Source organism: Phascolarctos cinereus, unplaced genomic scaffold (assembly GCF_003287225.1).
Source record: "Phascolarctos cinereus isolate Bilbo 61053 unplaced genomic scaffold, phaCin_HiC Scaffold_3;HRSCAF=262, whole genome shotgun sequence".
Classification (NCBI taxonomy): domain Eukaryota; kingdom Metazoa; phylum Chordata; class Mammalia; order Diprotodontia; family Phascolarctidae; genus Phascolarctos; species Phascolarctos cinereus.
The window spans coordinates 53,081,121-53,105,275 of NW_027555736.1; the positions used below are offsets into that span (position 1 = coordinate 53,081,121).

Consider the following 24,155-nt stretch of genomic DNA (forward strand, 5'->3'; position numbering starts at 1 on the left):
CTCTGTTCTGGAAAGAAATTTGAAATTAGACATGTAAAGTGGTTAAAATAACGATACCCTTTGAACCCAGAGATTCCATTGTGATATATATACCCAAAGAAGCTCAGTGATAAAAAGAACTACTCCATATACACCAAAATATTTATAAGCAAAGAAATGGAAATAAAATAGATGCTATTGATTGAGGGGAATGGCTCAGCAAATTGTGTTTACATGAATGTAATGGAATATTACTGTTGTATAAGAGACAAAATGAATGTGGAGAAGCTTGATGAATGGGTGAAATGTGAAAGTAAGCAGTCAAGGAAACAGTATACATAATGATTACAACAATGTAAATGGACAGAACGGAAACCGTGAAAGTGATGAAAAATTACAAAGAAGAAGCTTGACCCCGAAGAATAGATATGAGAAGATTACTCCCCCCAATTCCTTGCAGAGTTAGGGGTATCCATGGTGTGGAACACTACATATATTGTCAAATATTTTTTGTATTGATTTGTTTTGTTATGTCTTTGATGAAGGTGAGGAAGAATACAGAAGGAATTTAGGTAATATAAAAACAAAAGGTCAATTGACATTTTTTTTTTTAAGGTAAGGCAGTTGGGGTTAAGTGGCTTGCCCAGTCACACAGCTGGTGAGTGTTATGTGTAGGAAGTCGACTCAGGTCCTCCTAACTCCAGGGCCAGTGCTTTATCCACTGCGCCACCTAGCTTTCTCCACCCTTTTTAAAATTTAACATTTTTTAAAATCACCAGTCCACATTCCATTGAGCTGCATTTTCATCCTCATGGTTCACAAGGTGTGTGACCTTAGAGAAGTCATTCAGTTTTTTAATGCTTACTTTCTTGTTTGCAAAATCAAGAGGTTGTAATAGAAAAGTCCAAGGTCTCTTCCAAGCCCCAATTTCAATGATTCTAAATAGATTGTGTCAATTCAATTTAAGAAGCATTTATTATGTATCTAACAAGTGTTAGGCATTCTGTATACAAAAACAGAAACAAAACTATCCTTTCCCTTAAGGAGCTTACAGTCTAGCATAGAACAAATGAATAATTTTGCCAGGAAAATTTTATGTACAATGACAACATCAATGTAAATTGAAAGAAAAAAGAAAAAAAACCTTAATTTTTTGAAATCATGACTGACGTTGGTTCTACAGATGGCATGACAAAAATGGATTCCTTTCCTTACTTTGCAGGACTTTCTGTTTAACTTTTAAAGCCTTTCACAGTGTGACTCTGGTATCATTCATTTTTAGCATCATTGTGCATTACTCCCTCTTCCACACTCTATATTCAGTCAAATTGGGCTTTGCCTTTTCGCAACATAGTAGTCCATGCCTTTGTACTAGACATCTCCAGTGCCCCAAATGTACTTTTTTACTTCTGCCTTACGGAATTCCTCTCTTTTCTCAATCATTTCCTTATACATGAAGCCTGGCTTGATCACTCTGATTGTTAGTGCCCTTCCGTCAACTACCTTGTATTTACACATTTTGCATTTATTTCTATTTATTCTCTATAGACTATAGTCTATAATACTATACTACTAGTCTTCCCATTAGGATGTGAGCTCTTGGGGGTAGGAGTTATTTCTTTTCTTTTCTTTTTTTTTTTTGGTATTCACATTCCCAATAACTAGTACAATGCCTGGCATCTAACAGGTAGTTAATAAATGCTTATCATTTGATTATTCCTGTGGTCATTTTCTAGTCAGATAACACCTTGCCTAGGCCTGCCCGCCAACTCCCTCCAATCTTTTCTCTGTTCGGATTCCTTTCATCTCCATTGTCTGTATCATATTTTTTATAGTTATTTCCATGTTGCTCCCCCTTCCCCAACTTTAGAACATATGCTCCTTGAGGCTAGAAACTGTTTTTTGCCTCTTTGTGTTCCCAGCAGTTAATATGAGTCCTAGTATATAGGAAGTGATTTATAAATACTTGTTGACTGACTGACTTGTCCATTACAGCTTGTGTATCTTATGTCAATTTCATTGAGGTTAGGAGTCAATACTATTTGAATTTGTTATATTTTAGTGACTATGTAATGAAGCCTGTAAGGACATTTTTAAAATTATAAATTCTGTAATAAATACCTGTATTCCTTGAATTAGCAGGTTTTCTTGTTACTGAATTGAAAGTCAAACTATATTTTATTTGACTGATCTATGTGTTTGGTAATTTTTAATACTTGTATTGAAATAGAAATTTTAAATTCATTATTACTAGGATTGTCTATTATAGCCTCAGTTTTAAACTTCAATTCTTATATATTTCACATTTCTTTATTTCCTTCCTTCCCCAATAGAGGAATGAGATGGAATGAAATCCCTCATTGAGTAGGAACTAGGCTGTTTCCATTTTAATAGTGCCACATTTGAATTTTCATTTGCTCTCTAGCTGTCCTCACCTGAGTTCTGTTTGGTACATATAGAGGAATGGGATGGGAAAAACAAGAGGCCAGGATGTACTTTTCTTCCTCTTCCTACGCACATTATTGACTTTATTCTCTTTCAGATTGCCCCATTTTGTAGTAGTTTTTGATAGCAAAAGTCTGGTAGTTATAAGAAATGTTTCCTATTGCCATCCTTTAAATTATCACATAGCACTTTAAGATTGAACTTTGAGAGATGTTTTTAGTTTTGTATCCTGCATGTAGGAAATCTGTTTCTAAAAAAAGATTGGAAGAATTGAATTTTTGGTGAATTGCTTCATACTTTTCTTATTAATTATGAGATGAGTCAGTAAAATGATAAAACTTTCAGAAAATTGTAGTTGGATGTCAAAATGTCATAAAAAAATTTTAAGAAGTAGAAAACTGACCTATTTTCATGTCACTAGAAAGATTGATGGTTTATTTAGATATCTGTGGTGAAGTATAGCATTTTGACCCTTGACTTTTCTGTTCCTTCTTAAGATTTCCTGAAGGTTCAGTTGTTTTTACTTTAAACCAGCGTGTTCTAAACTTGTTCAAATTCTTGGTGTAATCATGGTAAGGTCAGTGAAAAGCTCATTTGTTAGTTTGCTATGGAAAGACATGGTTATCGTAAATTACATGCATCAAATTGATTTGAAATTGGCCCATTTGTTACATTGATTTAAAGTGCCAGAAAATTAATATAAATTTCATAATTCAAGAATGGAACTAGTTTCTCTTATTTATAGAGGGATGATTTATTTAGAGCCTGGGTAAAACAAATGATTTCTCAGGAAACAATGTATATACACACAAAGGATTTATAAGTAGAATGAAGGAATTATGTTAATCATAGTATGTTTAGAGAATTCATTTCTTATTTTCATTATTTACAATTAATTGTTGTTGAAGCACACCTCAGATATCTTTGCTTTTCTGGGATGAGGGGGCTGTTTTGCAGAGTCATAGTTTTCAAATTATTGTTAGTCCTTGATATTCTTTTTCCTCTTGCAGAGGATTCAGTCAGTATTATTCCAGGTGAAACTCAGATACCCAGGGTCTTTCCTGACTCTTTCTGTTGTTATGGGAGCCCTCTTTACAAAATTACTTTGTATTTACTTTCTTCATATTTTATATACAATTATCCATGTCAATGATAAGCTTTGTGAGGACTGGATATATGTCATTTTTGTCTTTGTATTCAAAGGTGCTTAGTACAATGCCTGGCATACAGTTGGGACTTAATAAATGAATTGTTAGTTAACACGAATTCTAAAGAAAATTGTGAGGAAAACGTTCATATTAATAAAGAATAGCAAAGATAATTTTATATAGATCTTTCAAAAGAGTGTTTAACTCAGAATATTATCAAAGCATTTTAAATTGACTCATTGATGTGGTGGGCTTTTTTAGAAAGAATTAACTCTCCAGGTTTTTACTATTGATAACATGAATTATAACAATGTACACTAAGCCTAATGCAAACAAGCATACATTGTGTATTTATTCTTCTTTGATCAGGAGGTGATTGCCATCAGGTTGGTCAGTTCTTATACTGTAATCTCTACAAGTAATTTTGTGTAACTGCTAAATGGAGTTGATTATTAACATTCCACACAATTCCTTCCCCCCTTCCCCCCCATAGGTGTCTGAGAGAAGATTCCCACTTGGGTCTTTATGACTTCTTGTCCAGTACTCTATCCATTTGCATTTGGGGAACACGGACAATATTTTTTCTTTCATCAGATTTGAAGTCAAGTTTCAAATATCCTCTAATTTCATGTTTTCAAGCACCAAGAAATTCTCATATTTCAATTTTGTATTTATTTTGGAGCATTTGACCACCAAAGTTTTCATTACTGGATTGGTAGTTAATCTTTATTCTTCTCATTGTTGAGTCAGGGACAAGTTACTGTCCCTCCCTCCACACTTTCTCATCTTGTATAACATCTAGTGTGTTGTGAGCTTTCCTCTGAATGTGGAGGAAGAGCTGTAGCTTCCATGGCAGAGTGCAAAGATCACTAGAGTTGGAGTCAGAAAGTTGAGTTTAAGTTCCAGTGCTAATCCTTATGAACTCTGTTAATAAATTGGACAGGTCACAACCTCTCTGAACCTCAGTTTTTTCATCTGTAAAATGGTGATAATATTATACTTCCTTGTTATATCAACCTGGCCAAATCACTTAAATTCTCAGTATTTCAGTCAATTAAATTTTAATTTGTAGCGAAATTGCTAATCCCTACTGGTTGAGGGAATGGTGTTTGTGGAAATTCTCTATGCCAGTGAGATCCAGGGTCTCAACACCATCACCATCACCACCCTTTACCTTTTAAGGTTGTTGTGAAAAAACCATTTGTTTATACCATAAGACAATGTAGAGATGGCATTATCTCAAGCACTCAAGTCCTTGTGTTAGGTATTAATTGTAGTCGCAGCACTCTTCAGATATTTACTTTTTTATCTACATTTTTAAATTAAAATTTTCTTATTTATGTTAGCACTTGATGTGTTTTCCTTAACTTTTTTTCATCTTGTTTTGCATTGCATTAGGAAGTTCTCTTCTGTTACCTTTTATGCTTAGTATGCAGTCTTGTGGCACATGCCTTTAATGAAAGATTTCTGATTTTTGTAGTTTTTATACAGTTTCTCATTGACTCATATTATAACCCTTCAATGACTTAGCAATTCTTAAAGACTGTTTATTGGTGCCAAAAATAATCACATTCAGCCAATCTGCTAATGAGCCTCTCCAGACTTAAGATGACATTTAGACAACAAATATACAATAGTCTTTGAGCACCTCGGATTACTTCCATGAAACCATGAGACATTGGAATAGCCTTCCCTTCCTGATTGCTCTGTACAAGCAGTTGTCATATGCCTCCCTTCCCCTGCTAGCAAAAATGTTGTGAATGTAGCGTAGTGATAGGGTGGATGGTAAAATACCAAATGGGATTGGGAATAACATTTCCCACGGTTATTTCTAGAGGAGGCTAATGAGTTTTGACCAAATTAGCTTTTTCCCTAGTTGCTTTTACTTCTGTATAAAATGCGCAATAAAATTGAATATTTTGGACCAAATAATAGAGCATAATAGTAGCTATAAAATAACTTTACCAAATGTTTTCCAACTAGTCTTTTCCCATTCCAGTTCATTTTCCACTCAGATCTGATCACATCAGTACATTCTATGGCTCTTGGTCACCTCCAGGATCAAATATAAAATCTTTTGTTTAATATTCAGAGTCCTTCATAACCCAGATGTTCCCTTCTTCCCCTTCTCCACTTTTTTCTTACATCTTATGAACACCTACGTACTTTGCAGTCCAATGACACTGGCCTTCCCCTGCTCCTTGAAAAAGAAAGATCCTCCGAGATCTTACTGGGTATGTTCACTGGATGTCTCTCACACTTGGAATTCTTTCCTTCTGATTTCTACCTCCTGGATTTCCTTGTTACCCTTAACTCAGCTAAAGTCTCAACTTCTATAGGAAGTCTTTCCCAATCACTCTTTATTCTGGTGCCTTTTGTGTGTTCCAATATATAATATCTAAATATTTTTTGTACCTAGTTGTTTTCATGTTGTCTTCACTTGGACTGTTAGCTCCTTGAGAGCAGGGACTGTTTTCTTTCTTTGTATCCCAGCCTTTCACATAGTTCCTGACATATAGTAGGCACTTAAATGTTTACTGACTGACTGAAATTAGTCTTCTGGCTGCTTGGAGGTCTTGATTCAAAGTCACATTGGGATTAGAAAGTTTGCTGAAGCACAGGATGGGCTTCCCAGGATTTTTAGTTTGTTGTGGAACGTTCCTCCTAATTTTAGCTAAATGTTTATATGGAGCACAAGACCTAATATTAGGGTTAGATCATTTACATAGTCACTGACTAACAAACTTCATGCAGAAAACCCTTCATTATGTAACATTCACTAGCTTATGAATACTATCTTGATGAATTTCTTCTTTCCAGTTATTTTCTGCCATACTTATGAGTGGTTGGGCATGTAATATTTTCTCTCATTTAATAGGCTGGATTTTCAAGATTAAAGTACTTAACAGGTTTTACTTTTTGTTTTCCCCTAGGCAAAAAACAGCTTAGAGGTTGACAGCTTCTAGTTAGGACATGTTGTTATCATGTGGTAACAGCATGGTAGTTGTTACACCTTGGTTATGTTTTTTTTTTTTGAATCAAAAAGCCTTTTTGTAGGCCTGAATAACTGAAAAAATTACAGTTGATTTTCTCTACACAGGTTTTCTATTTTATGAACAATGAAACAGTTATTTTATGTGGAAATAGATTGATTACAGTTAGAAAAACCCTCAGACCATAGCTAATCTAGCTCATACTTGTCCAAGAATTTTTTCTACCACATTTCTGCTGTTTTGTTATTAGCTAAACATTGCTAATGTCTTATTTTAAAAAGTACTTAATGGAATAGAGTATAATTAAAAAACTATGCTTAGGTGCAGGTAAGCATCTTATGCTTTAGTCTTCTAACTGTTCTAACAATCTATGCTTTAACAAATCCATGTGGTCTCTTTAAATGGAATAGAAGGCTCTTTTTTTTTGGATTGATTCTTAATCTCTTACCTTAAAGTTGGAACCTTCCTAGGGGATATATAAATTGCCTTCAGGCTTCAGGGAAATTTACTGAGATGGTACCCTTTAGAAAGGTGTAGCTTCTTTTCATTAATGAAGTCTTTCTTTACTTGGGCAAAGTCTATATAGCCTATTTGGCTAATGAAGCTAATTAAATGAATGTCTTTATTATTTCCTTTGCCTTGCCTGTCTTTTTTCTCCCCTATTTTTTCACTCATAGGCATAAAGAGGAAATGAAAGATCCCAGTCAATAGTTATGTGTTTACCATTGGTCTGCTACAAATTCTTATTGATCCATAAAATATTTACCTGTATTCCTATTTATATTTTAGTACTTGAGTAGTTCTTAATGGCATGGCAGGGTTTTTTTTTTATTCCCACCCCAATGCCATTTCTGCTTTTTGAAATCCTACCTATCTTTTATGGTCGGATTCAAATTCCACCTCCTTTATGAAGCTTACTATGACCCCCTTAGTAGTGATCCATCCCTTCAATGTAATACTTCATTTTTTATTTCTCTTATACATGTACCTTGGATTACTTCATTCCACTGACTGTTGTGTAATGGAGAGAGTCTGGACTTTGTGTTAGACAGACTTGTATTTGATTTCTGGCTCTGACATTTATTGGCTTATATATCCATGTGCAAGGTACTTAATCCTCCCTCTTTATCTTTAAAAATACTTGTAATGTAAATACCTGTAATGCTTCCCTCACAGAATTAAAGGAAAATAACAAATATAAAGCAAATTCTGAAGTGCTGAGTATCAGCTTATCATTTTTATTATCATCATTCTCATCTTGTTTGATGGAATTCAGATAGAAAAGGTTCTATGACAGGTTGCTATCTGGCATTTTTATATTTGTAGTTCTTCATATTGTTGCACAGGTAGATACAATGATTTTTTTGGAATTGAAGTTCATTTTCTTTGAGCCCCCAGAACACACCATCAGTCCAACTCTAGTTGTAGGCAGGTCAGCGGGGATAATCATGCTTTGTTTCCTTACATTGCTTTGATTTCTTCTTAGGTCTTTATGTTTTGAAACCTTTAAAATTTTATGTAATTTGGTGAAAATGAGTATTTAGAGTGGTGACATCTATTAAAAAACATTCTCAAATTTTGATGGCTCAGGGTTGTGTCTGGGTGATAATTTTTTGTTAAAATCATTTGTATATATACTGGTGAATCTTCTCCTCTAGGGTTACTTTCTGTTCACTTTGTTTGTATCTTACATACACGTATACATATAACATATGTGGACGTCATTGTTTCTTCCTGTTGGAATGGAAGCTTTGTAAGGGTGAGGACTTTCACTTTTACCTTTGCACCCTTAATTCTTAGCAGAATGCTCTGCACCATTCAGGTGCTTAAAAAGTGACTGTTGATTGATCTGTCCATGTTTCCTGTCCCCTTACTGGGTCTCAGACTCCATGAGGGCAGGGACTGTATTGCATTTATTCTTTGATCTTCTCTTTGCCTAGCAGGGCCATCATAAATATTCTTTGAAATTGAAGTTTTGTGTCTGTCATTGCTGGGAAGAATTAGGCAAACCATTTATTTCTCTTACACAATTCAAGTTGTAATTATTTACTTTTCCATTTTATGAAGTGAGGAAGCTTTCATCCCTGTAGTGCCATTGATTCGTGACATATGGTCCATTACTTCCTGTCTTTGGATAACAAGTGAGATAAAGAAAGGAGAGGTGGCTTAAATAATTTTTTCCTTGCTATATTTTTAGCAAGCCAAGGAAGAATTGATGTCTAATTTGAAATGTGAGGTTCTCATTGAGGATGATGATGATAAATTATAATGCTTGAACACTAGTGTTTTTCCTCTTCAAAGGACTTAACAAACATTACCTAATTCATCTTCATAACCCCCTAGTGAGGGAGATAAGATGCCTTAGTGAGTTACTGTTTTTTATTTCCAAGAGCTTACTTTGCCAGATGATTAATCTGAGGCCTGAGCTGAATCCCAAACTCCACTCTTGGGAAGGGACATTGATGAAACACCAAATTGTGGAATTCCACAGCTGCACAAAAGGAAGTAAATTCCACATTGAATTAAGTATTCCTGCAGCTGCAGAGTTTCCTGGGCCCTTAACCTGTGGATTTTCTCTTTCTATATCAGGTATTAAATATTTTTGATGCTGTGCTTAAATATACTGATACACCTAATGCTTTAGTTTTTGTTTTGGTCAGTTATAGATTTTAAAAATTGTCTAATTTATAACTTCATTGATGATATTTTGTCAATTATATATTATCCTTATTTGGACCCTTGACATTATAAGGGGATACCTGGATTAAAAAAAACTGTCTTTACAGTTTATTGCTGTTTTAAAATTTCGTGGAAGACTCTACCCCTTTAACAATACCAACAATTTGTTATATAAAGAGAAACAATATTCATTCATTTCTCCCATGACTATCAGATGCTTGTCGTTTGGAATGCACCTGTATATTAAAACAATCTTTTCTTGGAGATAAATCTTTTTCAAAGGCATCATTGTAGAAACACAAAAAAAGAGTAATAGAAGATTTTTATGTGACTGATTTAGAGATATTGAGATCATGGTAACTCAGGTGCATGTTGACACAAAAATTGCAGTAATAGGTTTAAGTTGTAAGATGAATTATGGCAGTTTTTCCACTAGAAACAATCATTTTAAAAAGGTTTGAAATTAATTCATCTCAAATTTGTTAACCTAAATCCAGAAACAACATCGTGAAAACATTATGAGAGTAGGGGAAGTTTGAAGACAGCCACAACTTTACAGAGTCATTTGATTTGAACTAAAATTTGTTAGATCAATCATCGATCAAGGAGCACTTATTGAATGCCTACTATGTGCCAGGAACTGTGCTAAGGTTGGGGATAAAAAGACAAAAACAAAATCGTACCTGCCCCCAAAGAACTTCTATTCCATTTGTGGACAAACAGGTAAACATCAGATGTTAATACAAAACATATGTAAAACAAATGCAAGGTGATTTGAATGGAGGGGCATTCACTGCTTGGGAGAGAGAGGTAGAAATCGTGTAGGAGGTGGTTCTTTTCCTAAGCTTTGAAGGAAGCCAGAGATTCTAAGAGCAGGAAGGAATGTGTTTCAGGCCTGGGGGACAGCTAGTGAATACTACTGGAGTAGGGGCCTCCAGGCTGCAGGTTCCCCACCACTGAAGATTGGATATTTTTTGCATAATTATCTTCATCCTAAAGACCATGAGTAAATAAGTCAGTTGTGCTTGAGTGTCAGATATTCCAAGTTGATACCTGTGTTGTTTTTTTTCAAAAAAAGGAGAATGATATTAATTTTTAAAATTTTAGTTAGAAAAATGCAAAGCTTGGCAATGTAATTCATAACTTTTTAACATCAATTTTGTGTAATGAATTTATTTTGAAAAATAAATTTAAAGTAATTAGAACTTTTGTAGAAGACTTTGCCTCTGTAAAAATAGAACTAAGGTCTGGGCAAACTGATCTTCTCCAATTAATTATTTCAATATGAAAATTATACTATCAATATGCAAGGCCATATCTGGTTAGCATTATTACCATTTACAGATATTAAATTAGACTTCTAACCTAAATAGTTCCTGTTTATTTATGTAGTAAATTTAAACTGTAGAAAAAATTCAGTGTAACTTGTACTGTAAATAAACTGTTAGCAATGAGCATCGCAGTGAGACCTGGCAGTGTATGAATTATTCACTGCAAGCTTATTATCTCTGTGTCATTAGCATGCAAGATAATGAACCTAATTACTATGGTGTTATACTCATGGGAGCAAGCAATTCGTGTGTCGAATGTTCTGGGCTGTAGTTACCACCCACAGGAGTACTGAGAAAACTGCAGACACTGCTACAGCGTTTTGTGGCTGATAGGTTCTTTCTCCTTCTTTCCTTCTTTGTTAATATGTTGTTTCATTTTGTACTGCAATAAATCATATTTATTTCAAGGTGATTTCCTTCTACATTTAGAACCTTAAAAATGAGTTATTGTAGTGTGTTAAGTGTTGATTTGTGCTCATTTTAATGTGATTCAGTATTATAATTGGACAAAATGAAAGGAGTATGGTATTGTTTCATTTTGTAGACTTACCTACATAAATATCTACCCTATTCTAGCAAATTGCCATAAATAGTCTAATTGCTTCAAAATCTAGGCTAAAAGGTTAATCATTGGTTTGCCCTTATTAAAGGACTTGGCCTAATATGATTTGCTCTTTAATTATTTGGCCAGACGTTAGAATGTAGCGATTTCCAATCTATACTATTGTTGACCTGGTCTTAACTTAAGCTTTTGATGAACCTCTTGCTTCTGTTTTCTGTTTTATATTATAGTGTAAATTATCTGTAATAAGCCGTCCTAATTAGAGTTGGTAAATCTACAACTGCTTCAATTACACACTAATCAATTACACACTAATTTAATTCTACTTAGCAGGGTACAGTACATCATTAATCAGCTTCAGACTTAATACAGCAGATTTAGTCATAATCAAAATTTGGGGGCAGTTACTTGATTAGAGAAGAAATGAAGAGTTCATGGTGTCAAATAATGCACACAAATATCTTATCCTCTATGATCTCCTTAAAGCTTTGTCTTTAAAAGGATAAGCTCAGCTGAAACCTGTGGTCCTTCGTGCCATGGGCTGAAAGTACTGATTGTGTACTGATTGCTCATAGTTCATATTCAGGGAACTCTTCTTAATTACCTGGTGTTGAGAATTGGTTTATTCTTAACATTATTCGAGTGAGCAATTGTAAATGAAATTTCACAGAGGTTACACTTTGGCAGCTGAGATGTGAAAGCTATTGGTCAGTTAGATTTTATAATATTCATGTAAAATCAAGTACCCTTAAACCTTCATTTCTCCCTTGCCTTTTCTAGGAATTTTGACACATTTCTGGAATTTTAGAGTTGCTTTCCCAATATTGTAGTTTACCTTAATAGCTCTTTTTAATGCATTTTTTAATGGTGCCAATCATGGCATCATTGAAAGCATGGAAGACAACTAGGTAGAAATTAAGTATGATTAAAATAAAAATGCTCATCAAGTGCCACCCTCCTTTACAGCTTCCTTTTGTATCCTGTTTTCCCCCATGTGTTTGTAAGTTCTTTAAGGGCGTGAGGGCAGGGACTGTCTTTTTTTTTTTTTTTTTGCTTAGGCAGTTGGGTTAAGTGAGTTGCCCAGGGTCAGACAGCTAGTAAGTGTGAAGTGTCTGAGGTGGAATTTGAACTCAGGTCCTCCTGACTACAAGGCTGGAGCTCTACCCACTGTGCCACCTAGCTGCCTGTTTTTGTTTTTCTTATTTTATATTCCCAGTGCAAGATGTATGTAATAAATGTTTGTTTAATTGAATTGAATTGAAACTGGCTTCTTTGCTAATCCTCTTGCAGGCCACTTCGTCTCCTTTTTCCATGTTTTTTTTTTAAAGAGAATTTTTATTTTAAAATTCTGAACTTAAATGCCAAGAAAATATAAGGATACATAATAGAACATGAAAATTGAAAAAAAAACAGCCTGAATTTTCCTTTCATACTTCTTGCTTTTTAAAAAATAAATAATACATTTCATACATTGCTTTCAAACTGTCCTGTTCTCTATTGTGTATTTTTTAAAAAGTTAGCGTCCCTGTTTTTTCATCACTGTTGTCAACACTTCCTTTCTTTTCTCAGTTAATCAAGAGAAGGAGGGGGGGGAGGAGAAAGAAATCTTGCAACAAAGGGCTTTGGGGTTGATGGTATTTTAGTTCTTGCTTTCCCAGGACACAAAGCCTTGCAGTTTACAAATATCTCGGGTTTGTCTCTGGTTGGGCTGAAATGCAACTCCCTGCCTATTGGCTTCTGGATGGATTAAAATTTTTATTTTAATAGTTTAGAATTGGATAAATCGTTCACTGTTGTTCCTCATTGGGTTTCTTGATCTTTATTTGGTCTGGTGTGAATTTTAGGTTTTTGGTGGAGTAGGTATATGACAGCTGGGTGGTGAGCCTCCTGTTCAAGCAGCCATCTTGGTGGGAAGCCATGCTTTTGTCTGTTTTAGGATTCTCTCCTCATCTCTGCCTCCTGGAATTTCTAGTTGATTGCCTCCTCCACTGATCCTTTCTGATCCCTAGAGTTGTTAGTGCTCAGCCTCTCTTTCCATGTAGGTATGTGATATGTGTTTTCCCTCTAGCAGAGTGTAATTTGCTTGAAGGCAGGGATTGTTTTCATTTTCATTTAAGTGCTTGTTGAATCAAGTTCTGTACAGACCATAAATATAGCAAGGATTTAGAGAAGGTTCAGGTTGACTTGGTTTAAAGAAGTCAGGGTGAGTAGAGTAGTGGGTAAAGGACTGGACTTGGATTTATATTTTGCTTTTGACACTTAGGGGTTGTTTGACCTCCCTGGGCTTCTGTTTACTCATATGTAAAATGAGAAAGTCAGACTCCATGCTCTCCAAAGTCCTTTCCAGCTCTATATCTGTGACCTATGAAAACTTTACAGGACTGGATTTTGGAAGATTGGTAGGATTTATCTACGTGGTAGATGGTAGTGAAAAGAAGACAGAACAAAACTAAGCATCTATATGGTACAAATGTAAAAAGTAAAAGCCATGGTCTTCCCTTTCAGGAATATAAGATTCAGACATAAAGTTTGACTCTTTTTTTCTTCCCTTTTGGGTGAGACAGTTGGGGTTAGGGTTTGGCTCCTGATGCCTTTAATTAACATGTGTAAAATTTGTATATGTCTTAGAGCAAAATAGGTGTGTGTGTATATGTGTATGTAGGGATCTGTATGTATTTGCTTTGGATCTATGTTTTTGTCCATGTAGAGAGCTCCTGGTGTGAAAACTAGGGACATTGAGAGATGAAGTGGTTCTCAGTGTCACATCCCTAATATGTCCTGATCCTTATCACTTTGAGTGCCCTCACCCCTGTATTTATTTGCATTTCTTCTGTCTATACTCACCTATGTACCTCCCCCTCCCCCCCAACAGAATATAAGATTTTTTTTGACAGACATTTTCATTTTAAGTATTTGTAGCACTAGTGTCTGTCATGGTAGGTGCTTAATATTGGTTGATTGGTGTGTCAGAGGCAGGGATTGTACCTTGATATTAGTGGCTGTGCCCATACATATTGTATATGTGTAAAGTAATAGCTAAAGACCAAACATCAGTTTGTATTCCACAGCAGGGAGGAAATGACAAATTAATGGGTCTTGGTTAAGTTTACGCCAATCTTTCCCAAAAATATTTCATTTAAAAAAAAAATCTTATCTTCATTATAGCCAATTAGTATGTGAGCTATAGTCACTGATGTGGGGTATAGAACTGGTGAAATGTACCAGCATTTTCATTATATTTGTAAAGGTGCCTTTGGTTTTTGGACTTAGGTCCTTTAGAAAATGTATTTGACTTCAGAATGTTGAAGTGGCTTTAAGTTAGTTATAGTCTTCCCTCTCCTTGCTGCAGGACTGTGGAGCTCCTCTTCAAAAGGGTGTAAAAATTTGTTTGAAGACAAAAGAGGCATCTGCTTATTTCTCACCTGGATGCACTCATTTTGTACTTCTTTGACTTCTCTGCACTCATTTTGGACTTTAAAAAACAATGACAAACTTCCCCACCATGTCCCCAGTAAGCACATCATTGAGAAGTCTCACCTTTCAAGATCCAAACACTCTTCTTGGCACTCACAACTCATCAATATCCTCTGCCCCTCTGAGTAGAAGGTAGAACCTACTCCATTTAAGGAGGGCAGTCAGGAGAGACATCTCAGGCATCTACTCATAATTTCCCATATGGCTGTGCTTATTTTGTATTTTTTCAACCTCTCCACTCCCCCCACACCCCACCCTTTCCCACATTGAATTGTAAGCTGCTTGAAGACAGGGCAAGGACCATCTTTCTTTTTTGTATTTGTATCCTTAGCATTTAGCACAGTGACTGACACCTGTTGGGAACTTAATGAAAGTTTGTTAATTTGCTTGTTGACTATAAGGCTATGGAAAAATAACATCTTTTTAATCTTAGCATGCTGCTTTGTGGCTTTAATAAAACCCAAGATATCTAGCATTTATGTTGATTTTGCTGTGCTCCATGTCAAATCATGACTGCATAGATAATTCAGCTGTCACATTTAGTCTGAAGATTAGTCCTCTCTCTCAACTTGCTTTAAAGTAGTCAATCTCTCTTAAAGCAAACTGTAGTTTGAGAGATGTGGATTGATGTTAGGCACATTTTTAAAATTAGTTGTACCAGTTTTATATTTAGGAGTAATCAGTTATTCCATTCTGTGCATTGTTTTGGTTTTCAAATTAAAGCATTTGCCTTCTCTCCTCCTATACATCCCATAATGTTTATTTAAGTATTTCAGTGTAACTTTCTTGCCAGTAACAGTAAGCTCTAGAATTCTTTTTGTCTAACAGTACCCCCCAATTATCTCCCCCCCCCAGTTCAGATAAGCATGCCTTCAAACAAACAAAAAAGAGTAGATAGTGATTTTTCTAGTTGAATGAAATTTGTTTCTTTGGTACTCTGGCTATTCTAGTACTCATTTGTTTCTGCTGACAAAAGATGTATGTGGTAATAAAATATTTTAGCAACCAATAAAAGATATTTCAGAAGAGAATAATCAATCTGAGTATTGAAAACTTAATGCCAGATCATTCAGTCAGTAACCATTTTAAAAGTACCTTCTATATGCATGTTAGTATGCTAGGTGCTGGTGGTGATGCAGAGATGCTCCGTGGAGTTTCATGATTGACTAGCAGGGATAGGATATGCAAAAATGGGCAGTGATAACTTTTGCAGTAATTATATAAGAATTGTAGTGAATAATAGAGTATAATTAAAGAATAGTAGAGTTTACCTCTGCTTTGTGAAAGAAAGGCCCCACACAAAACTGTCCATACTTCATTTCACTCCATCCTTTTGTGGTCGCTTCTTCCATAGCCTCCTCCCAGACAGCCTGGCGACTGGACTTTTCCCCTTCCCTCCCTTCTTTCTTTTCTGGGACACGGAAGGAACCGTGATCATTTCAACTCCATTATTCCTGAAAAAGTGTGTCAATGTACTTCCCTCCAATCCCACTCCCTACCCCAGAAACTTTTTGGATCAAAGTGCTCCTCCTTGGGTACTACTCTTTTATAGTTTCCCCTTCTCTCACTTAGAATGTAAGGTACTGGAGGGTTAGGACCACCTTGGATTTTGTATTTGTATTCTCAGCTCCTAGGAGAGTGCTTGGTACATAGTGCTTAATAAATGCTTTCTATTTCTTTCATTCATTCATTCTTGAAGATAGTAGGGTTTCTTCATAGACTGTCCCAGAATCTCAGAGGTAGAGAGACCATTTTATTCAACCCATATCTGAACAGCAATTTTTTCTACAATATACATCCCCCAAATAGTTATCTAGCTTGTGATTGGAGAACTTATTGGATAGTTGTAATTATTAAGAAGTTTTTCCTTATATCAGGCAACTTTCAATCTCTGGGTATCAAGCAAAACAAACCTAATATCTTCTTTGAAGGTCATTGACCTTCATATACATTCAGAAGGCAGTAGCTGGTAGTTGACTTGGACTTTAAAATATGAATGCGAATTCAGTAGGCAGAAGGTTAGAGAAGGGCATTTTTTTTTTTTGCCATAGGAAACAGCAGCTGTTAATTGAAAGCAGGGAGGGACACAAGTCCCTGAGATAGCCATCCTTTATCTTTTCCACTTTTACTTAACAGAATTTAAGAATATCTTAATATGTCTTTTTTGTAAGCCATTTCTTTTCATATCTTTCCTAATCAAATCTGGCAGAATTATAACTTTATTGTCAGTTTCTCTGCAAAAACAAACTTTTATTGATATGAAGCAGTAACTTCTGGAAAGGCCTTTGTTGAACTTTCTTGTAACAAAGGAATACAATTAAGCAGCAGCATGTGATACACAGTGACCACATCTGACCATGTATACAACATTCTGCCCTAGTGGCTCTCAGCTTCTCTGCTTTTTTGTCATTGCTTCTTGAAATAATCTCTTGATTTGATAGAAGGGGTGGGGGTGTGTATGTGTGTGTGTGTGTGTGTGTGTGTGTGTATGTGTGTGTGTGTGGTGTTGGCTAATTAATTAATATTTTTTGCCGAGGACAAATCAGAATAAAGATAACATCTGAGAGCTCTGAATGATGTAGAAAGAGTTCTCAGAAGAAGACAGGGACAACAGGATTCTAGTTTTAGATCTGCCATGAACTACCTGGGTAACCTTGAACAGATCATTTAACATGGTTTTATAGCATTGTTAGAAGGATCATATATGAAAGCACTTTTGTTCACTCTCATAGAATTTCCCACTAGGATTGTATTTTTTTTTTCACATGGCCTATTTTTAATACTGTTGGGCTATTGTTACCTGTATGTAAGAGAGCCATTTTAGCAGTATTTCAGTGATGCTGAAAATCATGATAATCCTCATCAGAATTCAGGTTCACAATTTCATATTTGTTAAAGAGAAAATTATGCATAGAATTTCAAGGTCCAGGTCTTCTTCAGTTCAAATTATAAGCCCATCACTGAGGTTCACTTGTTGCTTTTTATGAAGATTTTCGTTTTTTGGTTTGGCGTAACACACATTGGACAGTTTTGTTTCCATCTTGTTTTCTTCAGAAAGTGTTGCCATTGTGATGATATCCTATGAACAATTTTCAGAATTTTATCTTCAGAATCCTTTAAAAATCTCCCTTAGTTGGGAATTGTATCTTTAGTTTGCAGTAGTTTTATTAGGTAATCCTTTGTATTCCATTTCAAAGAATTCCACAGTTACTGATATGTATTTTCCTGTTTCATATTCACTTTAGCCCAATAAGAGAATGATTACAGTTGACATGTTTATGATACTTCAAGGTTTGCAGAATGCTTTATATACATTATTTCATCTGAATCTTAAGTATTGTAATCCTTTTTTGACAGAAGAAGAGTTTGAGGGTCAGAGAGATCAAGTAATCATAGAGCTGAGTAAAAGTCAGAGAGAAGATTTATACCCATGTCTTCCTGCCTCCCAGTTAAGTGTTCTTTCCATGGTACTGTACTGTTTCTTAGCATTGGAGGGATAGCACTTCTAGGTACCGCAAACATAGAAAAGATATTGATGAAGTAGAAGCATGTCTAGGCATTTCTTAACACAACAGTAGCCAAATACCATGGAGGATGACAGCTAAGATGGTGAGAAAAGTACTGGAGATGATACCATTTTGAGCACGGGTTGAAACAACTGGGGGATATTTAGTCTAAAGAGAGATTTAGTGAGATCTTGATAGCTGCCTTAAGTTACTTAACAGGTTGTCCCTTGGAAGAGGGATTAGAGTGAAGGAAGTAAGAGCTATTCTGAATTCTCCCTTAATCCTAGGCCCATAGTTGCCTATTACTTCTCACCTGTCTGTAGATGCAGAGCTGTGTTGTGTCCATCATTCTTCCAACATCATGGAGAAATAAACGTCATAAACTGCTCATGACATTGCACAATGCAAGTTCAGAATGCCAGAAGGGTGGGTCAGGGCTCTAGCAGTTGCTTGGCAAGCCCTGCGTCTAAAACTGGAAAAGCAAAGAAGTCTTCACTGTTTATGCCACCTTCTTTTTCCCTGTAATTCATACAGAGGAGCTCTCTTGGGAAGTTGAAGGAAGGGAGGTGTTCTAGGAGATCCTAGATTCCTGTTAACCTTGCAACTAAATGACTTTGAAGCTGCTCTCTGGAAAATGAGAAGGAAAATTTCAAAGGTAAATGAAAACTACCTCTCTTACTAATTTTAGACTGAAACTTTGAGTTTAAGCAAGGAGGCTGAGTAAATTCACATATGTTAGGAAAGAACATTCCTTTCCTGTTGTTCAGTGTGGTATGAGTAGTATTTCCTAGGATCTGCCATGTTAGGCTAGTTCTTTTCCTTGAGAGGTGTTAAAACTCCCCTTGAGAATTCATTGGCTCAGGTAGTTGACTTGGCATTGGGTTGTCTGTGTACCAAAGGCTTACATGACATCTATCAATGAATGTTAGTGTTTTGGAATAAATCACAGGATAGATTCTAGTTTAGTGACTAAATTGGTAATGTAAGGCTTCAAAACAAGGGAATAAATGACCTGAGAACATTAGGATACAGAATATTTTATTCTTAAAATGGACTGTGATGTCCAATTTTGTTCATGTTATTCCCTCAATTGTTGTCATACATAAACATTTAATAAAGAGTTCGCAAAGGTAGATTAAATGTTATTTAAAACTCATGATGATTATTGACTATATGTGATTTAATCTGTGGATTCTTAGATCAAGTCACTATCCCATGAATATTTTTATACTGAAGATTTTTCCTTGCTTGAAACGCTTAATTCTTTATTTTCTGTCCTTCCTGTAATACTAATCAGTGGAAGTAATGAACTAGTTAGTTGTAAAGAATGACACTGAGAATCTGTCTTCTTCACTTCCCCCCACCCTGTGCAGCTATGATCATATTGATTTAGATTCATCTGTCAGTGGTGCACATTGTAACCAATATATATACCTTCTCATCCTAAGTCATTCTTATCCGGGGCCATCTCCAGTTGTCTTTATTTGTCTCTTGCCACTGGACCCAGATGGCTCTGGAGGTGAAGGTGAGGCTGATGACTTTGCACAGCCCTCCCTCACTTAAATCCAATTCACTTGCAAGTCATGGCATCACCTTCCTGATGTTATGGTCCTCTTCGAGAAGGAAGAACAATAAACCCCACTGCTGTCCACATCCTGCAGGAACCAAGAGCCTTCCTGTCATTTTCTTGATAGTGTGTACGTGTCATTAAAACATCATTATTTCCTACTTTTGCTCCTTGCCTGGCTCACCTTCTTTTTTAGTCATGCACGTGTATGGTAATTTTCTTTGTGTCATTTTTCTTATGCAGTTTTTAATTTGTAATATAATTTACTTATATGCTCTTTTTTTCTTACTGTTGCCTCTGAGTGACCCTCAGCTTAGAACATTCAGTGATTGCTTTAGTTGTATGTCATCAGCAGAATCATATTTATCTTAAAAAAGTGGACTTTGTTTCGAGAGGTCTTTGGAGTCATTAAGAGCAGTATGTAGTTTCCAAAGGCAATCCAGCCCTCCTTCCCTTTAATTTCTAGTGCAACTCATTTTGCATTTGCTGTATCTAATCAGGATGTGTGTGCTGATGAACCACATTATATGGGTTGTCCATTTAATTACACAACACAGTCTGCACAATAGCTATTATTTACATATACACATATATACAAATATATGTTTGTGTGTACATATTTGGTTTTTTTGTTTGTTTGTTTGATTAAGCCAAACTATTTTGGATGTTATAGATCTCATTTAGCAGTTTTTTACATATTCTGCAACAATAAAAATGTCACCTAGAAACAAGAGCATTTGAATGATCTCATCCTCTGGAAGGCATTCTGCTTTCATTTGGACTTTGCATTAGATAGGACAGTAGACAGTTGCAAATGTCTTTGGTGACCATGTATCTCTTATTTTTATGCCTCACTTGCTAATAATAATTAGAGGGTCATCAAAATTATCCCTGTTATCTTTATTGGCAAACATTTGTAAAGCACTTACTATGTGCCAAGAGTAAAATACTAAGTTCTTGAGGATGGGAAGAAATGCAAAAACTTCATCCCTGCCTTCAAGGAGCTCACAGTCTAATGTGGAAGTAAACATGCAAATAACAGTAAGTACAATATATTTACAGTGTAAAGGGAAGGCATTAGCAGTTGGTGGGAGCAAGGGTGATCTGGAAAGACCTCCCGCAGAAGTTTCTGTTTTAGCAGAGTCTTGTTGGAAGCTAGGGAAGCCATGAAGTAGAGATAGAGCGGGAAAGCATTTCAGACCTGAGGAATAGCCAGTGCAAAGGCAGAGAAATGGTGAGTGTAAGTGTTGTGTTTGAGAGACTGTGGTTAGGCCAGTGGGTCCAGGTAGAGTCCGTGAAGGGGAGCAGAGTGTAAGAAGACCAGGAAGGGGCTATGTGGAAAGGGCTTTCGATGCAAAACAGAGGCATTTATGTCTGATTGTAGAGACTATAGAAAGCCACTTCAGTTTATTCAGTTGGGGAAGGGGCGTGGGGCTGATTTGCAGGTCTTTCTTATTGTGTTTGGCTAGTTAAGATGAAAGTGAGGTTCTGGTGTTAACTGCTGCTCACACTCCCTCCTCTTTCTTTGTATAGATGTCTACTTTCTCACAGGTGATTATGATGTAATTTTGTTTTTGTTTTTGTCTTTTTTTGGGTCAGGCAGTGGGGGTTGAGTGACTTGCCCAGGGTCACACAGCTAGTAAGTGTTATATTGTCTGAGGCTGGATTTGAACTCAGGTCCTCCTGATGCCGGGGCGGTGCTCTATCTATTTCTCGCCAATCCCCAATCTTTTTTTTTCCCATTTCTCCTCGTTGTACTTTTCCCCTCTTTTCCTTCATCAAGACATGAGAGAACCTCTCTCAGACCTTGCCTAATTAAACTTTCTCTGTTTTCTCTGTGACCCTTTATGATGATAGCTTTCAGAGGGGACACATGTATCATCCCCCTGAGTGTAAGCAGTTTATCCTTGTTTAACACCGTATACCTTATTATTTTTACCTTTTTATATTTCTCTTAATTTCTGTGTTTAAACTTCAGAATTTCTGCCTTTTTTTTTTAAAGTCAGGAATACTTGGAAGTCCTCTTTCATTAAAGATTCATTTTTTTCTCCCTGTGGCATCATATTTAGTTTTTCTGAGTAGGTTATTCTTGGCTAGTAAGTCTAAATCCTTTGCCTTATGGAATATTGTATTCCAGGTTCTCTGCTCCTTTATAGTGGTAGCTGCGAAATCATGTGTGATTCTAAGTAGGGCTTTTCTGTGCTTGAATTTGTTCTTTTTGGCTGCTTGCTGTATTTGAAATTCTTGATTTTGGCTATAATGTTCCTGGGAGTTTTCATTTTGGAATTTCTTACAGGAGGTGACTAGTGGATTCTTTCTATTTCTGCTTTGCCTTCTGATTCTAAGAAACCTGGGCAATTATTTTCAAAGTTTAATTGACTGTGCACACCCTCATTCAGAATCAATGATTCTTAAATTTTTTCTCTGAGCTGTATTCTGGGTGAGTTGTTTTTGCTTTTGGATACCATACTCTTTGTTTCTTCCTTTCTTTTTTACATTGTTTTGGCTTTGCTTTAATATTTCTTGTCTCATGGAGTCATTGGTTTTTACTTACTCCATTCAAATTTTAGGGGAGTTTGTTGCTTGGGCAAGGTTTTGGGTCAAGCTGTTAATTCCCTTTTCAATTCTTTCTTCTATGGAACTCATTCTTCCTCCCCCACCCCCCATTTCATTGACAAAAACATTTTTTAGCCCTTTAAACTCTTCTGGCCTTCCAGGAATTCTAGTTGAGTCTTGTGCCCCAGTTGTATTTTTCTTTCAGGCTTTGCTTGTAGATGTTTTGGAGTCATTTTCTTCTTCTGTGTTTACATCTTGAATATCCCTCTTACCATAACAGCTCTTTATGGTAGTATTCTTGTTTGTTTGCTCATTCTTCCAGTCTGCTTCTTAATTGTCATCTTGATGTTCAAGCTGCGTTCTGCATACTTCTGGGGAGGGAAGGTCTATTAGTTTTGGTTGTGTTTTCTTTTGGTACCTAGTGTTGTATAGTTCCCAGATCTCAGGGACACACTGGAGATCTGTAATTTTTCATTGCTCCCGAAGTTTTCTGATCCAAGGCAAAGGCTGATGGCTACCTCCCTGGTCTAAGCTCTGCAAGTTCCTGGCCTGGATTTGGGATGCGGCAGCAGTAGATACTGCTGGATTCAGGCCGTCAGCCAGTGAGAAGTAGAACTCTAGTCTACCTTTTGATCTTCGATTCCTGCCCAGGTTATTCTTCTGCAAGCTTCATATTGGACAAGAATCTGGAACTGAGACCTTGCTCTGATCCTTGTATCTGCGCTAGATCATTCCTCTTGCTTCTTGGCCCACTGGCCAAGAACCTTTCTACTAGGGATCACTCCCCTGGGCATAGATCCCCTTCTCAATCTGCTCTGGATCTGTGACCCAGAACTGGGTAGTGGGTTCTAAATCTTCCAGTTGTCACCTCTTCCCACACTATACACAATACTTGAGTGTCAATCTGGAACCTCCTTTTACTGTGGCAGGTGAAAGATAAAATGAATGAGGAAGCAAATGTTTGAACCTCTGAGCATTTCGATTTATTAAGCAGTGCATGCCAATTGCCTAATAAATCGGGACCAGTAACCTTCCTCAGCTTTGGTACTGGATCCTGAATACAAGGGGAGACAGTCTCAGACAAAGCAATTAATCAAGTAAGACCAATGGGTTAAAAGGAAATAATCAGGATACATCAAGTAATCTCTGATTTCTAATTGGGGGAAAGATTAGGGACTTTCCAAGTTGTGAGGAGATGAGTGAATGGTGTAATTCCCAAAATTCAATAAAAGAGGTGTCCAAAGGAACATGGAAACAATAACTGATTAACCAGTACAGAGCCAGGTTTTAGATAAGTCATATGAGTTGCTTGAAATGTGCAATTGTGAGAAAACCACTTGCATCAATCTTCTGGTCACCATAACCTAGATCCTTATTTAAGGGGCTCTAAACAGTAGGCAGAGGGAGTTCAGCTTCCCAGCCATGCAGGGCTAGGTTCAAACAATACAATAAGGTTTTCTCCCAATTCCCACAATTAAAGTTTTCTCACAAGATAGAAGTTGGACTAAACCCATAATTGAATAGAAAGGGAACTGAGCTAGCTCCAGAATTGAGTCACAAGATGGAGTCAGTGTGGTTCATTCAATTTCCACAGTTAACCACTTGCTGTCGTAATCCCGGCAATGTCTCCCTTTTGATTCATGGGGGAATGGCAGCCCACTGCTCCCATGCATCGCTTTTCTACAAGCCAAATCTGTATTAATGATCAGAATTATGTAAGTCAGGTTACTTATCAGACTACTTAGAGGGCCTGTAATGGACTAATTTTGAGAAGGGAAGATTTACATATCACCAAGGTAACCAAGAAAACTTAAACACCTTGAAACAAAAAATCAAAGCAGTATAAGTTTTGTCAGTAATACTTAACATCAAGTCTTTTTGTATTCCTAGTAACCCCTTCCAATGTCCATTTAAT

The 24,155-nt window shown here is 36.3% G+C and overlaps 1 protein-coding gene across 2 annotated transcripts in view; it reads left to right on the forward strand.

Moving 5' to 3' along the window:
- ADK (adenosine kinase) overlaps window positions 1-24,155 on the forward strand; it is a 616,356-nt gene that overhangs the window by 135,130 nt on the left and 457,071 nt on the right. The gene's annotated exons all lie outside the window — the stretch shown is intronic.